Source organism: Haliotis asinina, chromosome 3 (assembly GCF_037392515.1).
Source record: "Haliotis asinina isolate JCU_RB_2024 chromosome 3, JCU_Hal_asi_v2, whole genome shotgun sequence".
Taxonomy (NCBI): domain Eukaryota; kingdom Metazoa; phylum Mollusca; class Gastropoda; order Lepetellida; family Haliotidae; genus Haliotis; species Haliotis asinina.
In genome coordinates this window covers 69794156-69810820 of record NC_090282.1, presented here as the reverse complement: position 1 = coordinate 69810820, position 16665 = coordinate 69794156, and positions in this window count along the sequence as shown.

Sequence of the window (16665 nt, the reverse complement as noted above, 5' to 3'; positions counted from 1 at the left end):
ATGCTTGAATCTATTGATTCATCAAGCTAAGACTTTAAAAAACTTCCTGGAAATCAAAACTATTTACTGTGTATTGTTTTCAGGTTGTTAGACTTGACAGTTTCATGTATAAGCCAGTTTAGAGGGTACAAAGTGAAAATATCCTCATAATTTTAAAACTTTATTGGTTAACCTGCCCAAAACTGAATATTTCTATTCACAGTTAACAGTATTTGACAGTATCAGCTAAAAACAGTGTTTCTCTGCAATAATTTATGGGTTACTGGGTGACAAGAAGACATATTGTATATGGGTAAACAAGGGAAATAATTTAAAGACATCACACACCCTCAAGTCAATAAAATTTGTGGTCAGACCCACTCTACAAGGGTCAGTTGTTATTATTTACATCTAATCAACTTCTTGGGTTCATGTACAGCCCTTAATTCATGTCTGGCAAAAAGAAATACTGCACAGTGAGGCATTAAGAGAGCATGGTCAGAAACTTCTAATGGATGACGATGACCGAGTGGTGGAAGTTAGCAGTCAGACATTGTGGTGTTTTAACTGGACTGGGGTATTTAAATGTACTGTATGTACCTACATATCCAAGTACTGCAACTGCTACAAAGTGGTAAGACATATCGAAGAAAAGGGCGTGTGCTTGATTAGACGCAGTCAACAACAGACTTCAGACCGGCTTGTCGAAATACCACATTGGATGTGAAGGCTTCTGTTTCTGCTGTATGTGTGCATACACACCTCCCCATTCATCAACAGGCATTCTGCAAGCTGAAAATAATGTTGCTATTATATTAAATGTCAAATCATAAAATCCAAAACAGCAATGAGACAGTTGTAGATAAAACAAAAAATAATTTTGAAAGTCATATGTGTTAAAAAGGGGGATTTTTTTTAAAAAAAGAAAGAAAATTAAGTTGATTCACATGCAAAAGGGGTCAGACAGAAAGAATTGACCACATGCTTCAATGTTTACATTTAAAACAAGGGTTTGTGACATGTTCTGGTGTGCAGTGAACATATTTCATGATTTTCTTATCATTTAGCTTTAATTTGACCCTCAGGGGATTGCCTCAGACACTCACATTGTTATAATAGTGTTGAGTTTGGCTTACTTTGTTGTCAAATTCATCAGTTCCAACAAATTTAGAAGCAGGTAACCATTAATCAAGGGTTGAACTCACCATAGGGGTCTATTACCACTGTTGGGCCTCAAAACGAAGCAACGTTCATATTCACAACACTAGAACACTCTATTCCACTCAAAACAGCCCAATCTTTACTCCCATTACCTTTAAATTTGCCTCCACATTAATACTGACTTGTTTCCATGGTGAAATAAACACAGGAAAGCATGTAAAGTATGAATTACTGAAATGTGCTGGAACCCTACATGTAGAAAAAATTATCTGCATCTGCACTAGGCCAATCTGTGATTTATGTACTGTATATACATGTAACTTCTCAGAAAAAAAAAATAAAACTGCATGAAACCTCAATATTTTTTTCTGTCCAACATATCTATTATGGCAAAAGAATAAAGAGATTTGCTGCACTGATAGAGGTGTAAGAGTTACATCATGTCTACTTCATCAAAGCTTTGCAAAAATGCATTTCTGCTTTCATAGAGAAAGTTTTCAAATCATGTATATACCATGGGAGTTTACTCCTATTTCACAAAAGAAGGGGGTCATGGGTTGATTTCATACATGACTGGGGTTGCCTAGATCATATCAACCCAGAATATATTTTGAACGACCAAAATCATGGAATACAGGCCAGAAATTGGAGAGATTTCACATTAAGCAGCTTTAGCATCTTGACATATGTAAGGCTGGTTGATGAAGTTTGTCAGAAAGTATTAAGTGAGGAGATGCATAATGCCTAGCTGTCTGGAACACTGATCAGAGTACCCTGCCGCCTGTTCGTCGATCAAGGCAAATGACCCCTTAAACAGATGAAATCACTTTTAGACCACAGTATGATAGGAACTTATGCTTGAATCTATTGATTCATCAAGCTAAGACTTTAAAAAACTTCCTGGAAATCAAAACTATTTACTGTGTATTGTTTTCAGGTTGTTAGACTTGACAGTTTCATGTATAAGCCAGTTTAGAGGGTACAAAGTGAAAATATCCTCATAATTTTAAAACTTTATTGGTTAACCTGCCCAAAACTGAATATTTCTATTCACAGTTAACAGTATTTGACAGTATCAGCTAAAAACAGTGTTTCTCTGCAATAATTTATGGGTTACTGGGTGACAAGAAGACATATTGTATATGGGTAAACAAGGGAGATAATTTAAAGACATCACACACCCTCAAGTCAATAAAATTTGTGGTCAGACCCACTCTACAAGGGTCAGTTGTTATTATTTACATCTAATCAACTTCTTGGGTTCATGTACAGCCCTTAATTCATGTCTGGCAAAAAGAAATACTGCACAGTGAGGCATTAAGAGAGCATGGTCAGAAACTTCTAATGGATGACGATGACCGAGTGGTGGAAGTTAGCAGTCAGACATTGTGGTGTTTTAACTGGACTGGGGTATTTAAATGTACTGTATGTACCTACATATCCAAGTACTGCAACTGCTACAAAGTGGTAAGACATATCGAAGAAAAGGGCGTGTGCTTGATTAGACGCAGTCAACAACAGACTTCAGACCGGCTTGTCGAAATACCACATTGGATGTGAAGGCTTCTGTTTCTGCTGTATGTGTGCATACACACCTCCCCATTCATCAACAGGCATTCTGCAAGCTGAAAATAATGTTGCTATTATATTAAATGTCAAATCATAAAATCCAAAACAGCAATGAGACAGTTGTAGATAAAACAAAAAATAATTTTGAAAGTCATATGTGTTAAAAAGGGGGATTTTTTTTAAAAAAAGAAAGAAAATTAAGTTGATTCACATGCAAAAGGGGTCAGACAGAAAGAATTGACCACATGCTTCAATGTTTACATTTAAAACAAGGGTTTGTGACATGTTCTGGTGTGCAGTGAACATATTTCATGATTTTCTTATCATTTAGCTTTAATTTGACCCTCAGGGGATTGCCTCAGACACTCACATTGTTATAATAGTGTTGAGTTTGGCTTACTTTGTTGTCAAATTCATCAGTTCCAACAAATTTAGAAGCAGGTAACCATTAATCAAGGGTTGAACTCACCATAGGGGTCTATTACCACTGTTGGGCCTCAAAACGAAGCAACGTTCATATTCACAACACTAGAACACTCTATTCCACTCAAAACAGCCCAATCTTTACTCCCATTACCTTTAAATTTGCCTCCACATTAATACTGACTTGTTTCCATGGTGAAATAAACACAGGAAAGCATGTAAAGTATGAATTACTGAAATGTGCTGGAACCCTACATGTAGAAAAAATTATCTGCATCTGCACTAGGCCAATCTGTGATTTATGTACTGTATATACATGTAACTTCTCAGAAAAAAAAAATAAAACTGCATGAAACCTCAATATTTTTTTCTGTCCAACATATCTATTATGGCAAAAGAATAAAGAGATTTGCTGCACTGATAGAGGTGTAAGAGTTACATCATGTCTACTTCATCAAAGCTTTGCAAAAATGCATTTCTGCTTTCATAGAGAAAGTTTTCAAATCATGTATATACCATGGGAGTTTACTCCTATTTCACAAAAGAAGGGGGTCATGGGTTGATTTCATACATGACTGGGGTTGCCTAGATCATATCAACCCAGAATATATTTTGAACGACCAAAATCATGGAATACAGGCCAGAAATTGGAGAGATTTCACATTAAGCAGCTTTAGCATCTTGACATATGTAAGGCTGGTTGATGAAGTTTGTCAGAAAGTATTAAGTGAGGAGATGCATAATGCCTAGCTGTCTGGAACACTGATCAGAGTACCCTGCCGCCTGTTCGTCGATCAAGGCAAATGACCCCTTAAACAGATGAAATCACTTTTAGACCACAGTATGATAGGAACTTATGCTTGAATCTATTGATTCATCAAGCTAAGACTTTAAAAAACTTCCTGGAAATCAAAACTATTTACTGTGTATTGTTTTCAGGTTGTTAGACTTGACAGTTTCATGTATAAGCCAGTTTAGAGGGTACAAAGTGAAAATATCCTCATAATTTTAAAACTTTATTGGTTAACCTGCCCAAAACTGAATATTTCTATTCACAGTTAACAGTATTTGACAGTATCAGCTAAAAACAGTGTTTCTCTGCAATAATTTATGGGTTACTGGGTGACAAGAAGACATATTGTATATGGGTAAACAAGGGAAATAATTTAAAGACATCACACACCCTCAAGTCAATAAAATTTGTGGTCAGACCCACTCTACAAGGGTCAGTTGTTATTATTTACATCTAATCAACTTCTTGGGTTCATGTACAGCCCTTAATTCATGTCTGGCAAAAAGAAATACTGCACAGTGAGGCATTAAGAGAGCATGGTCAGAAACTTCTAATGGATGACGATGACCGAGTGGTGGAAGTTAGCAGTCAGACATTGTGGTGTTTTAACTGGACTGGGGTATTTAAATGTACTGTATGTACCTACATATCCAAGTACTGCAACTGCTACAAAGTGGTAAGACATATCGAAGAAAAGGGCGTGTGCTTGATTAGACGCAGTCAACAACAGACTTCAGACCGGCTTGTCGAAATACCACATTGGATGTGAAGGCATCTGTTTCTGCTGTATGTGTGCATACACACCTCCCCATTCATCAACAGGCATTCTGCAAGCTGAAAATAATGTTGCTATTATATTAAATGTCAAATCATAAAATCCAAAACAGCAATGAGACAGTTGTAGATAAAACATAAATAATTTTGAAAGTCATATGTGTTAAAAAGGGGGATTTTTTTTAAAAAAAGAAAGAAAATTAAGTTGATTCACATGCAAAAGGGGTCAGACAGAAAGAATTGACCACATGCTTCAATGTTTACATTTAAAACAAGGGTTTGTGACATGTTCTGGTGTGCAGTGAACATATTTCATGATTTTCTTATCATTTAGCTTTAATTTGACCCTCAGGGGATTGCCTCAGACACTCACATTGTTATAATAGTGCTGAGTTTGGCTTACTTTGTTGTCAAATTCATCAGTTCCAACAAATTTAGAAGCAGGTAACCATTAATCAAGGGTTGAACTCACCATAGGGGTCTATTACCATTGTTGGGCCTCAAAACGAAGCAACGTTCATATTCACAACACTAGAACAATCTATTCCACTCAAAACAGCCCAATCTTTACTCCCATTACCTTTAAATTTGCCTCCACATTAATACTGACTTGTTTCCATGGTGAAATAAACACAGGAAAGCATGTAAAGTATGAATTACTGAAATGTGCTGGAACCCTACATGTAGAAAAAATTATCTGCATCTGCACTAGGCCAATCTGTGATTTATGTACTGTATATACATGTAACTTCTCAGAAAAAAAAAATAAAACTGCATGAAACCTCAATATTTTTTTCTGTCCAACATATCTATTATGGCAAAAGAATAAAGAGATTTGCTGCACTGATAGAGGTGTAAGAGTTACATCATGTCTACTTCATCAAAGCTTTGCAAAAATGCATTTCTGCTTTCATAGAGAAAGTTTTCAAATCATGTATATACCATGGGAGTTTACTCCTATTTCACAAAAGAAGGGGGTCATGGGTTGATTTCATACATGACTGGGGTTGCCTAGATCATATCAACCCAGAATATATTTTGAACGACCAAAATCATGGAATACAGGCCAGAAATTGGAGAGATTTCACATTAAGCAGCTTTAGCATCTTGACATATGTAAGGCTGGTTGATGAAGTTTGTCAGAAAGTATTAAGTGAGGAGATGCATAATGCCTAGCTGTCTGGAACACTGATCAGAGTACCCTGCCGCCTGTTCGTCGATCAAGGCAAATGACCCCTTAAACAGATGAAATCACTTTTAGACCACAGTATGATAGGAACTTATGCTTGAATCTATTGATTCATCAAGCTAAGACTTTAAAAAACTTCCTGGAAATCAAAACTATTTACTGTGTATTGTTTTCAGGTTGTTAGACTTGACAGTTTCATGTATAAGCCAGTTTAGAGGGTACAAAGTGAAAATATCCTCATAATTTTAAAACTTTATTGGTTAACCTGCCCAAAACTGAATATTTCTATTCACAGTTAACAGTATTTGACAGTATCAGCTAAAAACAGTGTTTCTCTGCAATAATTTATGGGTTACTGGGTGACAAGAAGACATATTGTATATGGGTAAACAAGGGAAATAATTTAAAGACATCACACACCCTCAAGTCAATAAAATTTGTGGTCAGACCCACTCTACAAGGGTCAGTTGTTATTATTTACATCTAATCAACTTCTTGGGTTCATGTACAGCCCTTAATTCATGTCTGGCAAAAAGAAATACTGCACAGTGAGGCATTAAGAGAGCATGGTCAGAAACTTCTAATGGATGACGATGACCGAGTGGTGGAAGTTAGCAGTCAGACATTGTGGTGTTTTAACTGGACTGGGGTATTTAAATGTACTGTATGTACCTACATATCCAAGTACTGCAACTGCTACAAAGTGGTAAGACATATCGAAGAAAAGGGCGTGTGCTTGATTAGACGCAGTCAACAACAGACTTCAGACCGGCTTGTCGAAATACCACATTGGATGTGAAGGCATCTGTTTCTGCTGTATGTGTGCATACACACCTCCCCATTCATCAACAGGCATTCTGCAAGCTGAAAATAATGTTGCTATTATATTAAATGTCAAATCATAAAATCCAAAACAGCAATGAGACAGTTGTAGATAAAACATAAATAATTTTGAAAGTCATATGTGTTAAAAAGGGGGATTTTTTTTAAAAAAAGAAAGAAAATTAAGTTGATTCACATGCAAAAGGGGTCAGACAGAAAGAATTGACCACATGCTTCAATGTTTACATTTAAAACAAGGGTTTGTGACATGTTCTGGTGTGCAGTGAACATATTTCATGATTTTCTTATCATTTAGCTTTAATTTGACCCTCAGGGGATTGCCTCAGACACTCACATTGTTATAATAGTGCTGAGTTTGGCTTACTTTGTTGTCAAATTCATCAGTTCCAACAAATTTAGAAGCAGGTAACCATTAATCAAGGGTTGAACTCACCATAGGGGTCTATTACCATTGTTGGGCCTCAAAACGAAGCAACGTTCATATTCACAACACTAGAACAATCTATTCCACTCAAAACAGCCCAATCTTTACTCCCATTACCTTTAAATTTGCCTCCACATTAATACTGACTTGTTTCCATGGTGAAATAAACACAGGAAAGCATGTAAAGTATGAATTACTGAAATGTGCTGGAACCCTACATGTAGAAAAAATTATCTGCATCTGCACTAGGCCAATCTGTGATTTATGTACTGTATATACATGTAACTTCTCAGAAAAAAAAAATAAAACTGCATGAAACCTCAATATTTTTTTCTGTCCAACATATCTATTATGGCAAAAGAATAAAGAGATTTGCTGCACTGATAGAGGTGTAAGAGTTACATCATGTCTACTTCATCAAAGCTTTGCAAAAATGCATTTCTGCTTTCATAGAGAAAGTTTTCAAATCATGTATATACCATGGGAGTTTACTCCTATTTCACAAAAGAAGGGGGTCATGGGTTGATTTCATACATGACTGGGGTTGCCTAGATCATATCAACCCAGAATATATTTTGAACGACCAAAATCATGGAATACAGGCCAGAAATTGGAGAGATTTCACATTAAGCAGCTTTAGCATCTTGACATATGTAAGGCTGGTTGATGAAGTTTGTCAGAAAGTATTAAGTGAGGAGATGCATAATGCCTAGCTGTCTGGAACACTGATCAGAGTACCCTGCCGCCTGTTCGTCGATCAAGGCAAATGACCCCTTAAACAGATGAAATCACTTTTAGACCACAGTATGATAGGAACTTATGCTTGAATCTATTGATTCATCAAGCTAAGACTTTAGAAAACTTCCTGGAAATCAAAACTATTTACTGTGTATTGTTTTCAGGTTGTTAGACTTGACAGTTTCATGTATAAGCCAGTTTAGAGGGTACAAAGTGAAAATATCCTCATAATTTTAAAACTTTATTGGTTAACCTGCCCAAAACTGAATATTTCTATTCACAGTTAACAGTATTTGACAGTATCAGCTAAAAACAGTGTTTCTCTGCAATAATTTATGGGTTACTGGGTGACAAGAAGACATATTGTATATGGGTAAACAAGGGAGATAATTTAAAGACATCACACACTCTCAAGTCAATAAAATTTGTGGTCAGACCCACTCTACAAGGGTCAGTTGTTATTATTTACATCTAATCAACTTCTTGGGTTCATGTACAGCCCTTAATTCATGTCTGGCAAAAAGAAATACTGCACAGTGAGGCATTAAGAGAGCATGGTCAGAAACTTCTAATGGATGACGATGACCGAGTGGTGGAAGTTGCCAGTCAGACATTGTGGTGTTTTAACTGGACTGGGGTATTTAAATGTACTGTATGTACCTACATATCCAAGTACTGCAACTGCTACAAAGTGGTAAGACATATCGAAGAAAAGGGCGTGTGCTTGATTAGACGCAGTCAACAACAGACTTCAGACCGGCTTGTCGAAATACCACATTGGATGTGAAGGCTTCTGTTTCTGCTGTATGTGTGCATACACACCTCCCCATTCATCAACAGGCATTCTGCAAGCTGAAAATAATGTTGCTATTATATTAAATGTCAAATCATAAAATCCAAAACAGCAATGAGACAGTTGTAGATAAAACAAAAAATAATTTTGAAAGTCATATGTGTTAAAAAGGGGGATTTTTTTTAAAAAAAGAAAGAAAATTAAGTTGATTCACATGCAAAAGGGGTCAGACAGAAAGAATTGACCACATGCTTCAATGTTTACATTTAAAACAAGGGTTTGTGACATGTTCTGGTGTGCAGTGAACATATTTCATGATTTTCTTATCATTTAGCTTTAATTTGACCCTCAGGGGATTGCCTCAGACACTCACATTGTTATAATAGTGTTGAGTTTGGCTTACTTTGTTGTCAAATTCATCAGTTCCAACAAATTTAGAAGCAGGTAACCATTAATCAAGGGTTGAACTCACCATAGGGGTCTATTACCACTGTTGGGCCTCAAAACGAAGCAACGTTCATATTCACAACACTAGAACACTCTATTCCACTCAAAACAGCCCAATCTTTACTCCCATTAACTTTAAATTTGCCTCCACATGAATACTGACTTGTTTCCATGGTGAAATAAACACAGGAAAGCATGTAAAGTATGAATTACTGAAATGTGCTGGAACCCTACATGTAGAAAAAATTATCTGCATCTGCACTAGGCCAATCTGTGATTTATGTACTGTATATACATGTAACTTCTCAGAAAAAAAAAATAAAACTGCATGAAACCTCAATATTTTTTTCTGTCCAACATATCTATTATGGCAAAAGAATAAAGAGATTTGCTGCACTGATAGAGGTGTAAGAGTTGCATCATGTCTACTTCATCAAAGCTTTGCAAAAATGCATTTCTGCTTTCATAGAGAAAGTTTTCAAATCATGTATATACCATGGGAGTTTACTCCTATTTCACAAAAGAAGGGGGTCATGGGTTGATTTCATACATGACTGGGGTTGCCTAGATCATATCAACCCAGAATATATTTTGAACGACCAAAATCATGGAATACAGGCCAGAAATTGGAGAGATTTCACATTAAGCAGCTTTAGCATCTTGACATATGTAAGGCTGGTTGATGAAGTTTGTCAGAAAGTATTAAGTGAGGAGATGCATAATGCCTAGCTGTCTGGAACACTGATCAGAGTACCCTGCCGCCTGTTCGTCGATCAAGGCAAATGACCCCTTAAACAGATGAAATCACTTTTAGACCACAGTATGATAGGAACTTATGCTTGAATCTATTGATTCATCAAGCTAAGACTTTAAAAAACTTCCTGGAAATCAAAACTATTTACTGTGTATTGTTTTCAGGTTGTTAGACTTGACAGTTTCATGTATAAGCCAGTTTAGAGGGTACAAAGTGAAAATATCCTCATAATTTTAAAACTTTATTGGTTAACCTGCCCAAAACTGAATATTTCTATTCACAGTTAACAGTATTTGACAGTATCAGCTAAAAACAGTGTTTCTCTGCAATAATTTATGGGTTACTGGGTGACAAGAAGACATATTGTATATGGGTAAACAAGGGAGATAATTTAAAGACATCACACACCCTCAAGTCAATAAAATTTGTGGTCAGACCCACTCTACAAGGGTCAGTTGTTATTATTTACATCTAATCAACTTCTTGGGTTCATGTACAGCCCTTAATTCATGTCTGGCAAAAAGAAATACTGCACAGTGAGGCATTAAGAGAGCATGGTCAGAAACTTCTAATGGATGACGATGACCGAGTGGTGGAAGTTACCAGTCAGACATTGTGGTGTTTTAACTGGACTGGGGTATTTAAATGTACTGTATGTACCTACATATCCAAGTACTGCAACTGCTACAAAGTGGTAAGACATATCGAAGAAAAGGGCGTGTGCTTGATTAGACGCAGTCAACAACAGACTTCAGACCGGCTTGTCGAAATACCACATTGGATGTGAAGGCTTCTGTTTCTGCTGTATGTGTGCATACACACCTCCCCATTCATCAACAGGCATTCTGCAAGCTGAAAATAATGTTGCTATTATATTAAATGTCAAATCATAAAATCCAAAACAGCAATGAGACAGTTGTAGATAAAACAAAAAATAATTTTGAAAGTCATATGTGTTAAAAAGGGGGATTTTTTTTTAAAAAGAAAGAAAATTAAGTTGATTCACATGCAAAAGGGGTCAGACAGAAAGAATTGACCACATGCTTCAATGTTTACATTTAAAACAAGGGTTTGTGACATGTTCTGGTGTGCAGTGAACATATTTCATGATTTTCTTATCATTTAGCTTTAATTTGACCCTCAGGGGATTGCCTCAGACACTCACATTGTTATAATAGTGTTGAGTTTGGCTTACTTTGTTGTCAAATTCATCAGTTCCAACAAATTTAGAAGCAGGTAACCATTAATCAAGGGTTGAACTCACCATAGGGGTCTATTACCACTGTTGGGCCTCAAAACGAAGCAACGTTCATATTCACAACACTAGAACACTCTATTCCACTCAAAACAGCCCAATCTTTACTCCCATTACCTTTAAATTTGCCTCCACATTAATACTGACTTGTTTCCATGGTGAAATAAACACAGGAAAGCATGTAAAGTATGAATTACTGAAATGTGCTGGAACCCTACATGTAGAAAAAATTATCTGCATCTGCACTAGGCCAATCTGTGATTTATGTACTGTATATACATGTAACTTCTCAGAAAAAAAAAATAAAACTGCATGAAACCTCAATATTTTTTTCTGTCCAACATATCTATTATGGCAAAAGAATAAAGAGATTTGCTGCACTGATAGAGGTGTAAGAGTTACATCATGTCTACTTCATCAAAGCTTTGCAAAAATGCATTTCTGCTTTCATAGAGAAAGTTTTCAAATCATGTATATACCATGGGAGTTTACTCCTATTTCACAAAAGAAGGGGGTCATGGGTTGATTTCATACATGACTGGGGTTGCCTAGATCATATCAACCCAGAATATATTTTGAACGACCAAAATCATGGAATACAGGCCAGAATTGGAGAGATTTCACATTAAGCAGCTTTAGCATCTTGACATATGTAAGGCTGGTTGATGAAGTTTGTCAGAAAGTATTAAGTGAGGAGATGCATAATGCCTAGCTGTCTGGAACACTGATCAGAGTACCCTGCCGCCTGTTCGTCGATCAAGGCAAATGACCCCTTAAACAGATGAAATCACTTTTAGACCACAGTATGATAGGAACTTATGCTTGAATCTATTGATTCATCAAGCTAAGACTTTAAAAAACTTCCTGGAAATCAAAACTATTTACTGTGTATTGTTTTCAGGTTGTTAGACTTGACAGTTTCATGTATAAGCCAGTTTAGAGGGTACAAAGTGAAAATATCCTCATAATTTTAAAACTTTATTGGTTAACCTGCCCAAAACTGAATATTTCTATTCACAGTTAACAGTATTTGACAGTATCAGCTAAAAACAGTGTTTCTCTGCAATAATTTATGGGTTACTGGGTGACAAGAAGACATATTGTATATGGGTAAACAAGGGAGATAATTTAAAGACATCACACACCCTCAAGTCAATAAAATTTGTGGTCAGACCCACTCTACAAGGGTCAGTTGTTATTATTTACATCTAATCAACTTCTTGGGTTCATGTACAGCCCTTAATTCATGTCTGGCAAAAAGAAATACTGCACAGTGAGGCATTAAGAGAGCATGGTCAGAAACTTCTAATGGATGACGATGACCGAGTGGTGGAAGTTAGCAGTCAGACATTGTGGTGTTTTAACTGGACTGGGGTATTTAAATGTACTGTATGTACCTACATATCCAAGTACTGCAACTGCTACAAAGTGGTAAGACATATCGAAGAAAAGGCGTGTGCTTGATTAGACGCAGTCAACAACAGACTTCAGACCGCTTGTCGAAATACCACATTGGATGTGAAGGCATCTGTTTCTGCTGTATGTGTGCATACACACCTCCCCATTCATCAACAGGCATTCTGCAAGCTGAAAATAATGTTGCTATTATATTAAATGTCAAATCATAAAATCCAAAACAGCAATGAGACAGTTGTAGATAAAACAAAAATAATTTTGAAAGTCATATGTGTTAAAAAGGGGAATTTTTTTAAAAAAAGAAAGAAAATTAAGTTGATTCACATGCAAAAGGGTATCAAGACAGAAAGAATTGACCACATGCTTCAATGTTTACATTTAAAACAAGGGTTTGTGACATGTTCTGGTGTGCAGTGAACATATTTCATGATTTTCTTATCATTTAGCTTTAATTTGACCCTCAGGGGATTGCCTCAGACACTCACATTGTTATAATAGTGCTGAGTTTGGCTTACTTTGTTGTCAAATTCATCAGTTCCAACAAATTTAGAAGCAGGTAACCATTAATCAAGGGTTGAACTCACCATAGGGGTCTATTACCACTGTTGGGCCTCAAAACGAAGCAACGTTCATATTCACAACACTAGAACAATCTATTCCACTCAAAACAGCCCAATCTTTACTCCCATTACCTTTAAATTTGCCTCCACATTAATACTGACTTGTTTCCATGGTGAAATAAACACAGGAAAGCATGTAAAGTATGAATTACTGAAATGTGCTGGAACCCTACATGTAGAAAAAATTATCTGCATCTGCACTAGGCCAATCTGTGATTTATGTACTGTATATACATGTAACTTCTCAGAAAAAAAAAATAAAACTGCATGAAACCTCAATATTTTTTTCTGTCCAACATATCTATTATGGCAAAAGAATAAAGAGATTTGCTGCACTGATAGAGGTGTAAGAGTTACATCATGTCTACTTCATCAAAGCTTTGCAAAAATGCATTTCTGCTTTCATAGAGAAAGTTTTCAAATCATGTATATACCATGGGAGTTTACTCCTATTTCACAAAAGAAGGGGGTCATGGGTTGATTTCATACATGACTGGGGTTGCCTAGATCATATCAACCCAGAATATATTTTGAACGACCAAAATCATGGAATACAGGCCAGAAATTGGAGAGATTTCACATTAAGCAGCTTTAGCATCTTGACATATGTAAGGCTGGTTGATGAAGTTTGTCAGAAAGTATTAAGTGAGGAGATGCATAATGCCTAGCTGTCTGGAACACTGATCAGAGTACCCTGCCGCCTGTTCGTCGATCAAGGCAAATGACCCCTTAAACAGATGAAATCACTTTTAGACCACAGTATGATAGGAACTTATGCTTGAATCTATTGATTCATCAAGCTAAGACTTTAAAAAACTTCCTGGAAATCAAAACTATTTACTGTGTATTGTTTTCAGGTTGTTAGACTTGACAGTTTCATGTATAAACCAGTTTAGAGGGTACAAAGTGAAAAATATCCTCATAATTTTAAAACTTTATTGGTTAACCTGCCCAAAACTGAATATTTCTATTCACAGTTAACAGTATTTGACAGTATCAGCTAAAAACAGTGTTTCTCTGCAATAATTTATGGGTTACTGGGTGACAAGAAGACATATTGTATATGGGTAAACAAGGGAGATAATTTAAAGACATCACACACTCTCAAGTCAATAAAATTTGTGGTCAGACCCACTCTACAAGGGTCAGTTGTTATTATTTACATCTAATCAACTTCTTGGGTTCATGTACAGCCCTTAATTCATGTCTGGCAAAAAGAGATACTGCACAGTGAGGCATTAAGAGAGCATGGTCAGAAACTTCTAATGGATGACGATGACCGAGTGGTGGAAGTTAGCAGTCAGACATTGTGGTGTTTTAACTGGACTGGGGTATTTAAATGTACTGTATGTACCTACATATCCAAGTACTGCAACTGCTACAAAGTGGTAAGACATATCGAAGAAAAGGGCGTGTGCTTGATTAGACGCAGTCAACAACAGACTTCAGACCGGCTTGTCGAAATACCACATTGGATGTGAAGGCATCTGTTTCTGCTGTATGTGTGCATACACACCTCCCCATTCATCAACAGGCATTCTGCAAGCTGAAAATAATGTTGCTATTATATTAAATGTCAAATCATAAAATCCAAAACAGCAATGAGACAGTTGTAGATAAAACAAAAATAATTTTGAAAGTCATATGTGTTAAAAAGGGGGATTTTTTTTAAAAAAAGAAAGAACATTAAGTTGATTCACATGCAAAAGGGGTCAGACAGAAAGAATTGACCACATGCTTCAATGTTTACATTTAAAACAAGGGTTTGTGACATGTTCTGGTGTGCAGTGAACATATTTCATGATTTTCTTATCATTTAGCTTTAATTTGACCCTCAGGGGATTGCCTCAGACACTCACATTGTTATAATAGTGCTGAGTTTGGCTTACTTTGTTGTCAAATTCATCAGTTCCAACAAATTTAGAAGCAGGTAACCATTAATCAAGGGTTGAACTCACCATAGGGGTCTATTACCACTGTTGGGCCTCAAAACGAAGCAACGTTCATATTCACAACACTAGAACAATCTATTCCACTCAAAACAGCCCAATCTTTACTCCCATTACCTTTAAATTTGCCTCCACATTAATACTGACTTGTTTCCATGGTGAAATAAACACAGGAAAGCATGTAAAGTATGAATTACTGAAATGTGCTGGAACCCTACATGTAGAAAAAATTATCTGCATCTGCACTAGGCCAATCTGTGATTTATGTACTGTATATACATGTAACTTCTCAGAAGAAAAAAAATAAAACTGCATGAAACCTCAATATTTTTTTCTGTCCAACATATCTATTATGGCAAAAGAATAAAGAGATTTGCTGCACTGATAGAGGTGTAAGAGTTACATCATGTCTACTTCATCAAAGCTTTGCAAAAATGCATTTCTGCTTTCATAGAGAAAGTTTTCAAATCATGTATATACCATGGGAGTTTACTCCTATTTCACAAAAGAAGGGGGTCATGGGTTGATTTCATACATGACTGGGGTTGCCTAGATCATATCAACCCAGAATATATTTTGAACGACCAAAATCATGGAATACAGGCCAGAAATTGGAGAGATTTCACATTAAGCAGCTTTAGCATCTTGACATATGTAAGGCTGGTTGATGAAGTTTGTCAGAAAGTATTAAGTGAGGAGATGCATAATGCCTAGCTGTCTGGAACACTGATCAGAGTACCCTGCCGCCTGTTCGTCGATCAAGGCAAATGACCCCTTAAACAGATGAAATCACTTTTAGACCACAGTATGATAGGAACTTATGCTTGAATCTATTGATTCATCAAGCTAAGACTTTAAAAAACTTCCTGGAAATCAAAACTATTTACTGTGTATTGTTTTCAGGTTGTTAGACTTGACAGTTTCATGTATAAGCCAGTTTAGAGGGTACAAAGTGAAAAATATCCTCATAATTTTAAAACTTTATTGGTTAACCTGCCCAAAACTGAATATTTCTATTCACAGTTAACAGTATTTGACAGTATCAGCTAAAAACAGTGTTTCTCTGCAATAATTTATGGGTTACTGGGTGACAAGAAGACATATTGTATATGGGTAAACAAGGGAGATAATTTAAAGACATCACACACTCTCAAGTCAATAAAATTTGTGGTCAGACCCACTCTACAAGGGTCAGTTGTTATTATTTACATCTAATCAACTTCTTGGGTTCATGTACAGCCCTTAATTCATGTCTGGCAAAAAGAGATACTGCACAGTGAGGCATTAAGAGAGCATGGTCAGAAACTTCTAATGGATGACGATGACCGAGTGGTGGAAGTTAGCAGTCAGACATTGTGGTGTTTTAACTGGACTGGGGTATTTAAATGTACTGTATGTACCTACATATCCAAGTACTGCAACTGCTACAAAGTGGTAAGACATATCGAAGAAAAGGGCGTGTGCTTGATTAGACGCAGTCAACAACAGACTTCAGACCGGCTTGTCGAAATACCACATTGGATGTGAAGGCATCTGTT